This window comes from Oncorhynchus tshawytscha, linkage group LG16 (genome assembly GCF_018296145.1).
Source record: "Oncorhynchus tshawytscha isolate Ot180627B linkage group LG16, Otsh_v2.0, whole genome shotgun sequence".
In the NCBI taxonomy this organism is placed as follows: domain Eukaryota; kingdom Metazoa; phylum Chordata; class Actinopteri; order Salmoniformes; family Salmonidae; genus Oncorhynchus; species Oncorhynchus tshawytscha.
This window is the reverse complement of record NC_056444.1, coordinates 89,225,298-89,237,622: the sequence shown is the minus strand read 5'-3', so window position 1 is coordinate 89,237,622 and position 12,325 is coordinate 89,225,298. Positions and strand designations below refer to the sequence as shown.

Sequence of the window (12,325 nt, the reverse complement as noted above, 5' to 3'; positions counted from 1 at the left end):
ATAAAGGTGTTCTCAACTAGCCCACCTGGTTAAATAAAGGTGTTCTCAACTAGCCCACCTGGTTAAATAAAGGTGTTCTCAACTAGCCTACCTGGTTAAATAAAGGTGTTCTCAACTAGCCCACCTGGTTAAATAAAGGTGTTCTCAACTAGCCTACCTGGTTAAATAAAGGTGTTCTCAACTAGCCCACCTGGTTAAATAAAGGTGTTCTCAACTAGCCTACCTGGTTAAATAAAGGTGTTCTCAACTAGCCTACCTGGTTAAATAAAGGTGTTCAACTAGCCTACCTGGTTAAATAAAGGTGTTCTCAACTAGCCTACCTGGTTAAATAAAGGTGTTCTCAACTAGCCTACCTGGTTAAATAAAGGTGTTCTCAACTAGCCTACCTGGTTAAATAAAGGTGTTCTCAACTAGCCTACCTGGTTAAATAAAGGTGTTCTCAACTAGCCTACCTGGTTAAATAAAGGTGTTCTCAACTAGCCTACCTGGTTAAATAAAGGTTCTCAACTAGCCCACCTGGTTAAATAAAGGTGTTCTCAACTAGCCTACCTGGTTAAATAAAGGTGTTCTCAACTAGCCTACCTGGTTAAATAAAGGTGTTCTCAACTAGCCTACCTGGTTAAATAAAGGTGTTCTCAACTAGCCTACCTGGTTAAATAAAGGTGTTCTCAACTAGCCTACCTGGTTAAATAAAGGTGTTCTCAACTAGCCTACCTGGTTAAATAAAGGTTCTCAACTAGCCTACCTGGTTAAATAAAGGTGTTCTCAACTGGCCTACCTGGTTAAATAAAGGTGTTCTCAACTAGCCTACCTGGTTAAATAAAGGTGTTCTCAACTAGCCTACCTGGTTAAATAAAGGTGTTCTCAACTAGCCCACCTGGTTAAATAAAGGTGTTCTCAACTAGCCTACCTGGTTAAATAAAGGTGTTCTCAACTAGCCTACCTGGTTAAATAAAGGTGTTCTCAACTAGCCCACCTGGTTAAATAAAGGTGTTCTCAACTAGCCTACCTGGTTAAATAAAGGTGTTCTCAACTAGCCCACCTGGTTAAATAAAGGTGTTCTCAACTAGCCTACCTGGTTAAATAAAGGTGTTCTCAACTAGCCTACCTGGTTAAATAAAGGTGTTCAACTAGCCTACCTGGTTAAATAAAGGTGTTCTCAACTAGCCTACCTGGTTAAATAAAGGTGTTCTCAACTAGCCCACCTGGTTAAATAAAGGTGTTCTCAACTAGCCCTACCTGGTTAAATAAAGGTGTTCTCAACTAGCCTACCTGGTTAAATAAAGGTGTTCTCAACTAGCCCACCTGGTTAAATAAAGGTGTTCTCAACTAGCCTACCTGGTTAAATAAAGGTGTTCTCAACTAGCCTACCTGGTTAAATAAAGGTGTTCTCAACTAGCCTACCTGGTTAAATAAAGGTGTTCAACTAGCCTACCTGGTTAAATAAAGGTGTTCTCAACTAGCCTACCTGGTTAAATAAAGGTGTTCTCAACTAGCCTACCTGGTTAAATAAAGGTGTTCTCAACTAGCCTACCTGGTTAAATAAAGGTGTTCTCAACTAGCCTACCTGGTTAAATAAAGGTGTTCTCAACTAGCCTACCTGGTTAAATAAAGGTGTTCTCAACTAGCCTACCTGGTTAAATAAAGGTGTTCTCAACTAGCCTACCTGGTTAAATAAAGGTGTTCTCAACTAGCCTACCTGGTTAAATAAAGGTGTTCTCAACTAGCCTACCTGGTTAAATAAAGGTGTTCTCAACTAGCCTACCTGGTTAAATAAAGGTGTTCAACTAGCCTACCTGGTTAAATAAAGGTGTTCTCAACTGGCCTACCTGGTTAAATAAAGGTGTTCTCAACTAGCCTACCTGGTTAAATAAAGGTGTTCTCAACTAGCCTACCTGGTTAAATAAAGGTGTTCTCAACTAGCCTACCTGGTTAAATAAAGGTTCTCAACTAGCCTACCTGGTTAAATAAAGGTGTTCTCAACTAGCCTACCTGGTTAAATAAAGGTTCTCAACTAGCCCACCTGGTTAAATAAAGGTGTTCTCAACAACTAGCCTACCTGGTTAAATAAAGGTGTTCTCAACTAGCCTACCTGGTTAAATAAAGGTGTTCTCAACTAGCCTACCTGGTTAAATAAAGGTGTTCTCAACTAGCCTACCTGGTTAAATAAAGGTGTTCTCTACTAGCCTACCTGGTTAAATAAAGGTGTTCTCAACTGGCCTACCTGGTTAAATAAAGGTGTTCTCAACTAGCCCACCTGGTTAAATAAAAGTGTTCTCAACTGGCCTACCTGGTTAAATAAAGGTGTTCTCAACTAGCCCACCTGGTTAAATAAAGGTGTTCTCAACTAGCCTACCTGGTTAAATAAAGGTGTTCTCAACTGGCCTACCTGGTTAAATAAAGGTGTTCTCAACTAGCCCACCTGGTTAAATAAAGGTGTTCTCAACTAGCCTACCTGGTTAAATAAAGGTGTTCTCAACTAGCCCACCTGGTTAAATAAAGGTGTTCTCAACTAGCCTACCTGTTTAAATAAAGGTGTTCTCAACTAGCCTACCTGGTTAAATAAAGGTGTTCTCAACTGGCCTACCTGGTTAAATAAAGGTGTTCTCAACTGGCCTACCTGGTTAAATAAAGGTGTTCTCAACAGGCCTACCTGGTTAAATAAAGGTGTTCTCAACAGGCCTACCTGGTTAAATAAAGGTGTTCTCAACTAGCCTACCTGGTTAAATAAAGGTGTTCTCAACTAGCCTACCTGGTTAAATAAAGGTGTTCTCAACTAGCCCACCTGGTTAAATAAAGGTGTTCTCAACTAGCCCACCTGGTTAAATAAAGGTGTTCTCAACTAGCCTACCTGGTTAAATAAAGGTGTTCTCAACTAGCCTACCTGGTTAAATAAAGGTGTTCTCAACTAGCCTACCTGGTTAAATAAAGGTGTTCTCAACTAGCCCACCTGGTTAAATAAAGGTGTTCTCAACTAGCCCACCTGGTTAAATAAAGGTCTTCTCAACTAGCCTACCTGGTTAAATAAAGGTGTTCTCAACTGGCCTACCTGGTTAAATAAAGGTGTTCTCAACTAGCCTACCTGGTTAAATAAAGGTGTTCTCAACTAGCCTACCTGGTTAAATAAAGGTGTTCTCAACTAGCCTACCTGGTTAAATAAAGGTGTTCTCAACTGGCCTACCTGGTTAAATAAAGGTGTTCTCAACTAGCCTACCTGGTTAAATAAAGGTGTTCTCAACTAGCCTACCTGGTTAAATAAAGGTGTTCTCAACTAGCCTACCTGGTTAAATAAAGGTGTTCTCAACTAGCCTACCTGGTTAAATAAAGGTGTTCTCAACTAGCCTACCTGGTTAAATAAAGGTGTTCTCAACTAGCCTACCTGGTTAAATAAAGGGTTCTCAACTAGCCCACCTGGTTAAATAAAGGTGTTCTCAACTGGCCTACCTGGTTAAATAAAGGTGTTCTCAACTGGCCTACCTGGTTAAATAAAGGTGTTCTCAACTAGCCTACCTGGTTAAATAAAGGTGTTCTCAACTAGCCTACCTGGTTAAATAAAGGTGTTCTCAACTGGCCTACCTGGTTAAATAAAGGTGTTCTCAACTAGCCCACCTGGTTAAATAAAGGTGTTCTCAACTAGCCTACCTGGTTAAATAAAGGTGTTCTCAACTAGCCCACCTGGTTAAATAAAGGTGTTCTCAACTAGCCTACCTGGTTAAATAAAGGTGTTCTCAACTAGACTACCTGGTTAAATAAAGGTGTTCTCAACTAGCCCACCTGGTTAAATAAAGGTGTTCTCAACTAGCCCACCTGGTTAAATAAAGGTCTTCTCAACTAGCCTACCTGGTTAAATAAAGGTGTTCTCAACTAGCCTACCTGGTTAAATAAAGGTGTTCTCAACTAGCCCACCTGGTTAAATAAAGGTGTTCTCAACTAGCCTACCTGGTTAAATAAAGGTGTTCTCAACTAGCCCACCTGGTTAAATAAAGGTGTTCTCAACTAGCCTACCTGGTTAAATAAAGGTGTTCTCAACTGGCCTACCTGGTTAAATAAAGGTGTTCTCAACTAGCCCACCTGGTTAAATAAAAGTGTTCTCAACTGGCCTACCTGGTTAAATAAAGGTGTTCTCAACTAGCCCACCTGGTTAAATAAAGGTGTTCTCAACTAGCCCACCTGGTTAAATAAAGGTGTTCTCAACTGGCCTACCTGGTTAAATAAAGGTGTTCTCAACGAGCCTACCTGGTTAAATAAAGGTGTTCTCTACTAGCCTACCTGGTTAAATAAAGGTGTTCTCAACTAGCCTACCTGGTTAAATAAAGGTGTTCTCAACTAGCCTACCTGGTTAAATAAAGGTGTTCTCAACTAGCCTACCTGGTTAAAGGTGTTCTCAACTAGCCTACCTGGTTAAATAAAGGTGTTCTCAACTAGCCCACCTGGTTAAATAAAGGTTCTCAACTAGCCCACCTGGTTAAATAAAGGTCTTCTCAACTAGCCTACCTGGTTAAATAAAGGTGTTCTCAACAGGCCTACCTGGTTAAATAAAGGTGTTCTCAACTAGCCTTCCTGGTTAAATAAAGGTGTTCTCAACTAGCCTACCTGGTTAAATAAAGGTGTTCTCAACTAGCCCACCTGGTTAAATAAAGGTGTTCTCAACTAGCCCACCTGGTTAAATAAAGGTGTTCTCAACTAGCCTACCTGGTTAAATAAAGGTGTTCTCAACTAGCCTACCTGGTTAAATAAAGGTGTTCTCAACTAGCCTACCTGGTTAAATAAAGGTGTTCTCAACTAGCCCACCTGGTTAAATAAAGGTTCTCAACTAGCCCACCTGGTTAAATAAAGGTCTTCTCAACTAGCCTACCTGGTTAAATAAAGGTGTTCTCAACTGGCCTACCTGGTTAAATAAAGGTGTTCTCAACTAGCCTACCTGGTTAAATAAAGGTGTTCTCAACTAGCCTACCTGGTTAAATAAAGGTGTTCTCAACTAGCCTACCTGGTTAAATAAAGGTGTTCTCAACTAGCCTACCTGGTTAAATAAAGGTGTTCTCAACTGGCCTACCTGGTTAAATAAAGGTGTTCTCAACTAGCCTACCTGGTTAAATAAAGGTGTTCTCAACTAGCCTACCTGGTTAAATAAAGGTGTTCTCAACTAGCCTACCTGGTTAAATAAAGGTGTTCTCAACTAGCCTACCTGGTTAAATAAAGGTGTTCTCAACTAGCCTACCTGGTTAAATAAAGGTTCTCAACTAGCCCACCTGGTTAAATAAAGGTGTTCTCAACTGGCCTACCTGGTTAAATAAAGGTGTTCTCAACTGGCCTACCTGGTTAAATAAAGGTGTTCTCAACTAGCCTACCTGGTTAAATAAATGTGTTCTCAACTAGCCCACCTGGTTAAATAAAGGTGTTCTCAACTAGCCTACCTGGTTAAAGGTGTTCTCAACTAGCCTACCTGGTTAAATAAAGGTGTTCTCAACTAGCCCACCTGGTTAAATAAAGGTGTTCTCAACTAGCCCACCTGGTTAAATAAAGGTCTTCTCAACTAGCCTACCTGGTTAAATAAAGGTGTTCTCAACTAGCCTACCTGGTTAAATAAAGGTGTTCTCAACTAGCCTACCTGGTTAAATAAAGGTGTTCTCAACTGGCCTACCTGGTTAAATAAAGGTGTTCTCAACTGGCCTACCTGGTTAAATAAAGGTGTTCTCAACTAGCCCACCTGGTTAAATAAAGGTGTTCTCAACTAGCCTACCTGGTTAAATAAATGTGTTCTCAACTAGCCCACCTGGTTAAATAAAGGTGTTCTCAACTAGCCTACCTGGTTAAATAAAGGTGTTCTCAACTGGCCTACCTGGTTAAAGGTGTTCTCAACTAGCCTACCTGGTTAAATAAAGGTGAAATAAATAAAACATTTAAAACAATAATAAATAAAAGGTAGTTTTTTAGGATGCAAATAAATTACATTTGAGCAAAGCACAGGCAAAGGGAAAACCTGGACCAGTCTGCTTTTCACCAGACACTGGGAGATGAATTCACCTTTCAGCAGGACAATAACCTAAAACACAAGGCCAAATCTACACTGGAGTTCCTTACCAAGAAGTGAATGTTCCTGAGTTGGGTGAGTTACAGTTTTAACTCTCTGGGATGTGTTGGCCAAAAGCCAGAGAAAATGCAGAGCGCCAAATTCAAATAAATTACTACAAAAATCAAACTTTCATGAAATCACACGTAAGATACCAAATTAAACTACACGTGTTGTGAATCCAGCCAACATGTCAGATTTCAAAAAGGCTTTTCGGCAAAAGCAAACAATGCTATTATCTGAGGATAGCACCTCTGTAAACAAAGAGAGAAAGCATATCCTGCAGGCACGACACAATACGCAGAAATAAAAATATAATATTACTGTCTTACCTTTGACGAGCTTCTTCTGTTGTTGTCCCATAAACATCACAAATGGTCCTTTTGTTCGATTAATTCCGTCGATATATATCCACAATGTCCATTTAATTGCCACGTTTGATCCAGAAAAACACCGGTTCCAACTTGCGCATTGTGACTAAAAATCTCTCAAAAGTTACCTGTAAACTTTGCCAAAACATTTCAAACTACTTTTGTAATACAACTTTAGGTATTTGTTCAAGGAAATCATCGATAAAATTGAAGACGGGATGATCTGTGTACAATATAGAAAGGAAACAAACTGACGCTACCTTTCTGGTCACGCACCTCTAACAGTACACTTGAAGTGACCCTCGTTTTGAACAGGGCTACTTCTTCATTACACAAAGGAAAAACCTCAACCAATTTCTAAAGACTGTTGACATCCAGTGGAAGCGATAGGAACTGCAAGAAGGTCCCTTAGAAATCAGGATTCCCAATGAAAAGCCCTTGAAAAGAGAGTGACCTCCAAAACAAAATGGTTTGTCCTCAGGGTTTCACCTGCTACACAAGTTCTATTATACTCACAGACATGATTCAAACAGTTTTAGAAACTTCAGAGTGTTTTCTATCAAAATCTACAAATAATGCATATCTTATGTTCTGGGGATGAGTAGCAGGCAGGTGAATTTGGGCATTTCATCCTGATGTGAAAATACTGCCCCCTTGTCACCAAGAAGTTTTAAAACTATTACTATCTATGGAAAAACATGAAAATGTTTAACAGAGCTGCTCAATGCAGGTGTGGAAAGCTCTTAGAGACTGACCCAGAAAGACTCACAGGTGTAATCCCTGCCAAAGATGATTCTAACATGTATGGGGTCTGGGGTGTGAATACGTATGTAAATTAGATATTTTTCTGTTCATTTTCAATACATTTGCATACATTTCTAAAAACATGTTTTCACTTTGCCATATTGGGGTATTGTGTTTAGATGGGTGAAAAAATGTGTTTTTAATACATTTTGAATTCAGGCTGTAACAACAAAATGTGGAAAAAGTCCAGGGGTATGAATACCTTGTGAAGGTACTGTAAATCCCCAAGTCAAGCAGTATGAATACCTTGTGAAGGCACTGTAAATCCCCAAGTCAAGCAGTATGAATACTTTGTGAAGGCACTGTAAATCCCCAAGTCAAGGGGTATGAATACCTTGTGAAGGTACTGTAAATCCCCAAGTCAAGCAGTATGAATACCTTGTGAAGGCACTGTAAATCCCCAAGTCCAGGGGTATGAATACCTTGTGAAGGCACTGTAAATCCCCAAGTCAAGGGGTATGAATACCTTGTGAATCCACTGTAAATCCCCAAGTCCAGGGGTATGAATACCTTGTGAAGGCACTGTAAATCCCCAAGTCAAGCGGTATGAATACCTTGTGAATCCACTGTAAATCCCCAAGTCAAGCAGTATGAATACTTTGTGAATCCACTGTAAATCCCCAAGTCAAGCAGTATGAATACCTTGTGAATCCACTGTAAATCCCCAAGTCAAGCGGTATGAATACCTTGTGAATCCACTGTAAATCCCCAAGTCAAGCAGTATGAATACTTTGTGAATCCACTGTAAATCCCCAAGTCAAGCAGTATGAATACCTTGTGAATCCACTGTAAATCCCCAAGTCAAGCAGTATGAATACCTTGTGAATCCACATGCTGCGTGGTGTTTCTATTTAAATTACAGGCTAATTATTGTGTTTGTAGACAGTCATGTTTAATTTATTATTTAAAATGTTCATGCCTTCGTGAAACTAAATTAGAGGCCTAGATTCGACTTGAAAACAGCTGTGTTTTGTTATTTATTCATTCAAATGTTCATACAAATAGCCTATAGGACAGGTCGTTCACAAATGATCTTATACAAATATTATATTTTAAAGTTGTGTTGTATTACTGTGTAGGAGACTTGGTCTTCGAGCCTGAAAGTTTTTGTTTTTTCAATTACAATGTTTTAAATCAGGGATGAAGACGCAACGGGCAATGTTTTGCTTTTCAGCTTTGTCATGTTTAAGAACATCATTCTATTGTAACAACTTTACAGGCAAATCTCTATGCTGTTAAGATGAATTACCATCATCAACATGTGATTTATTCTGAGCACCATGGGTGCAATTTACTGGTCCCCACAAGTATAGTTAAACACGTCCACACACACACCGTACACACACACCTCGTGCTCCAGACTGCTGTATTCTCCCTCAGTGTTTTCTCTGATGATGATGATGTCGATGTTCCTGTGACGAGTCCGAACGCCTGGCAGAGACTGGCAGTGCATCACGTTGGCATACAGGTCCAGACTGGTACTGTAGGGGTGGAGGGCAGAAAGACATGAGAGAAAGACAGAGTGAGAGAACACAGGGACAGAGGGAGGGAGAGACAGAGTGAGAGAACACAGGGACAGAGGGAGAGAGAGAGTGAGAGAACACAGGGACAGAGGGAGAGAGAGACAGAGTGAGAGAACACAGGGACAGAGGGAGGGAGAGACAGAGTGAGAGAACACAGGGACAGAGGGAGAGAGAGACAGAGAGAGAGAACACAGGGACAGAGGGAGAGAGAGACAGAGTGAGAGAACACAGGGACAGAGGGAGGGAGAGACAGAGAGAGAGAACACAGGGACAGAGGGAGAGAGAGACAGAGAGAGAGAACACAGGGACAGAGGGAGAGAGAAAGACAGAGTGAGAGAACACAGGGACAGAGGGAGGGAGAGACAGAGTGAGAGAACACAGGGACAGAGGGAGAGAGAGACAGAGAGAGAACACAGGGACAGAGGGAGAGGACAGAGGGAGGAGAGACAGAGAGAGAGAACACAGGGACAGAGGAGGGAGAGAGAGAGTGAGAGAACACAGGGACAGAGGGAGAGAGAGACAGAGAGAGAACACAGGGACAGAGGGAGAGAGAGACAGAGAGAGACACAGGGACAGAGGGAGGGACAGAGGGAGAGACACAGGGACAGAGGAGAGAGAACACAGGGACAGAGGGGAGAGAGACAGAGTGAGAGAACACAGGGACAGAGGGAGAGAGAGACAGAGTGAGAGAACACAGGGACAGAGGGAGAGAGAGACAGAGGAGAGAACACAGGGACAGAGGGAGAGAGACAGAGTGAGAGAACACAGGGACAGAGGGAGGGAGAGACAGAGAGAGAACACAGGGACAGAGGGAGAGAGAGACAGAGTGAGAGAACACAGGGACAGAGGGAGAGAGAGACAGAGTGAGAGAACACAGGGACAGAGGGAGGAGAGACAGAGTGAGAGAACACAGGGACAGAGGGAGAGAGAGACAGAGTGAGAGAACACAGGGACAGAGGGAGGGAGAGACAGAGAGAGAAACAGGGACAGGGGACAGAGGAGAGAGAGAGACAGAGTGAGAGAACACAGGGACAGAGGGAGGGAGAGACAGAGTGAGAGAACACAGGGACAGAGGGAGAGAGACAGAGTGAGAGAACACAGGGACAGAGGGAGAGAGACAGAGTGAGAGAACACAGGGACAGAGGGAGAGAGAGACAGAGTGAGAGAACACAGGGACAGAGGGAGAGAGAGACAGAGTGAGAGAACACAGGGACAGAGGGAGAGAGAGACAGAGTGAGAGAACACAGGGACAGAGGGAGAGAGAGACAGAGTGAGAGAACACAGGGACAGAGGAGAGAGAGACAGAGTGAGAGAACACAGGGACAGAGGGAGGAGAGACAGAGTGAGAGAACACAGGGACAGAGGGAGAGAGAGACAGAGTGAGAGAACACAGGGACAGAGGGAGAGAGACAGAGTGAGAGAACACAGGGACAGAGGGAGAGAGAGACAGAGTGAGAGAACACAGGGACAGAGGGAGGAGAGACAGAGTGAGAGAACACAGGGACAGAGGGGGAGAGAGACAGAGTGAGAGAACACAGGGACAGAGGGAGAGAGACAGAGTGAGAGAACACAGGGACAGAGGGAGGAGAGACAGACAGAGGGAGAGAGACAGAGAGAGAGAACACAGGGACAGAGGGAGAGAGAGACAGAGTGAGAGAACACAGGGACAGAGAGGGAGAGAGAGACAGAGTGAGAGAACACAGGGACAGAGGGAGGAGAGACAGAGTGAGAGAACACAGGGACAGAGGGAGAGAGAGACAGAGTGAGAGAACACAGGGACAGAGGGAGGAGAGACAGAGTGAGAGAAGAACACAGGACAGACAGAGAGGAGAGACAGAGTGAGAGAACACAGGGACAGAGGGAGGGAGAGACAGAGTGAGAGAACACAGGGACAGAGGGGGAGAGACAGAGTGAGAGAACACAGGGACAGAGGGAGAGAGACAGAGAGAGAGAACACAGGGACAGAGGGAGGAGAGAGACAGAGTGAGAGAACACAGGGACAGAGAGGAGAGAGAGAGAGAACACAGGGACAGAGGGAGAGAGACAGAGTGAGAGAACACAGGGACAGAGGGAGAGAGAGACAGAGTGAGAGAACACAGGGACAGAGGGAGAGAGAGACAGAGTGAGAGAACACAGGGACAGAGGGAGAGAGAGACAGAGTGAGAGAACACAGGGACAGAGGGAGAGAGAGACAGAGAGAGAGAACACAGGGACAGAGGGAGAGAGACAGAGTGAGAGAACACAGGGACAGAGGGAGAGAGAGAGAGAGAGAACACAGGGACAGAGGAGAGAGAGAGACAGAGGGAGAGAACACAGGGACAGAGGGAGAGAGAGACAGAGTGAGAGAACACAGGGACAGAGGGAGAGAGAGACAGAGTGAGAGAACACAGGGACAGAGGGAGAGAGAGACAGAGTGAGAGAACACAGGGACAGAGGGAGGGGAGAGAGTGAGAGAACACAGGGACAGAGGGAGAGAGAGACAGAGTGAGAGAACACAGGGACAGAGGGAGAGAGAGACAGAGTGAGAGAACACAGGGACAGAGGGAGAGAGAGACAGAGTGAGAGAACACAGGGACAGAGGGAGAGAGAGACAGAGTGAGAGAACACAGGGACAGAGGGAGGGAGAGACAGAGAGAGAGAACACAGGGACAGAGGGAGGAGAGACAGAGTGAGAGAACACAGGGACAGAGGGAGAGAGAACACAGGGACAGAGGGAGAGAGAGACAGAGTGAGAGAACACAGGGACAGAGGGAGGGAGAGACAGAGTGAGAGAACACAGGGACAGAGGGAGGGAGAGACAGAGTGAGAGAACACAGGGACAGAGGGAGAGAGACAGAGTGAGAGAACACAGGGACAGAGGGAGAGAGAGACAGAGTGAGAGAACACAGGGACAGAGGGAGAGAGAGACAGAGTGAGAGAACACAGGGACAGAGGGAGAGAGAGAGAGTGAGAGAACACAGGGACAGAGGGAGAGAGAGACAGAGTGAGAGAACACAGGGACAGAGGGAGAGAGAGAGTGAGAGAACACAGGGACAGAGGGAGAGAGAGACAGAGTGAGAGAACACAGGGACAGAGGGAGGGAGAGACAGAGTGAGAGAACACAGGGACAGAGGGAGAGAGAGACAGAGTGAGAGAGAACACAGGGACAGAGGGAGGGAGAGACAGAGTGAGAGAACACAGGGACAGAGGGGAGAGAGACAGAGAGTGAGAGAACACAGGGACAGAGGGAGGGAGAGACAGAGTGAGAGAAACAGGGACAGAGGGAGAGAGAGACAGAGTGAGAGAAACAGGGACAGAGGGAGAGAGACAGAGAGAGAACACAGGGACAGAGGGAGGGAGAGACAGAGAGAGAGAACACAGGGACAGAGGGAGAGAGAGACAGAGTGAGAGAACACAGGGACAGGGAGGGAGGGAGAGAGAGAGACAGAGAGAGAGAACACAGGGACAGAGGGAGAGAGAGAGACAGAGTGAGAGAACACAGGGACAGAGGGAGAGAGAGAGAGACAGAGAGAGAGAACACAGGGACAGAGGAGAGGAGAGAGAGAGAGAACACAGGG

At 44.2% G+C, this 12,325-nt stretch overlaps 1 pseudogene; it reads right to left on the bottom strand.

Moving 5' to 3' along the window:
• The window catches only part of LOC112241848, a 121,616-nt pseudogene that overhangs the window by 55,659 nt on the left and 53,632 nt on the right, over positions 1 to 12,325 (bottom strand).